Here is a 526-nt window from a genome sequence, read left to right on the forward strand (position 1 = left end):
AAATCTCAGCCACACAAATCCCATTAGGCCTCCCCAGCTGGGGTTGTGTAATGGCCAGTGTGTTGTCATGGCAATGCCCCCACTCGCCACCCCGCTCCCGTCCGGCCCTCACTGCCCCGGGCGCTGCCCCACGCGGACCCCAAACACGGCCAGGGGGAGCGGGCCCAGCCCCATCCCCAGCCTCACCCCCTCCTCTCTGCACCCCGACAGGACCCGCTCTCCGCGGGGGTCCCCAACTGCACCTCGTCAGGCCCCTGAGCCATTAATTGGAAGTAATTAGAGCATGAGCATCGTTACGGTTGGAGCGAGCGGCTGGCCCTGGCAGACGGGGGCTGCAGCGCTGGCGAAGATGTAAACATCCATCCAGGGCCCGATCCGGGCGTTGGGGGGGGGAAAGGACCCCGTTCCCACGGCAGGAGGGGCGCCCTTCCCCACGGGCACACCTGGCACACCTGGCAGGGCCCCTCTCCCCGCCACTCCCGCCGTGGGGACGGCTCTCCCTGGGGTCGGGGTGACCCTGGGGGTG

The 526-nt window shown here is 68.6% G+C and overlaps 1 protein-coding gene across 1 annotated transcript in view; it reads right to left on the reverse strand.

Moving 5' to 3' along the window:
* HAP1 (huntingtin associated protein 1) overlaps positions 1-526 on the reverse strand; it is a 9,963-nt gene that overhangs the window by 5,591 nt on the left and 3,846 nt on the right. The window lies entirely within an intron of this gene.

The sequence above is a fragment of the Geospiza fortis genome, unplaced genomic scaffold (assembly GCF_000277835.1).
Source record: "Geospiza fortis unplaced genomic scaffold, GeoFor_1.0 scaffold415, whole genome shotgun sequence".
Taxonomy (NCBI): Eukaryota; Metazoa; Chordata; class Aves; order Passeriformes; family Thraupidae; genus Geospiza; species Geospiza fortis.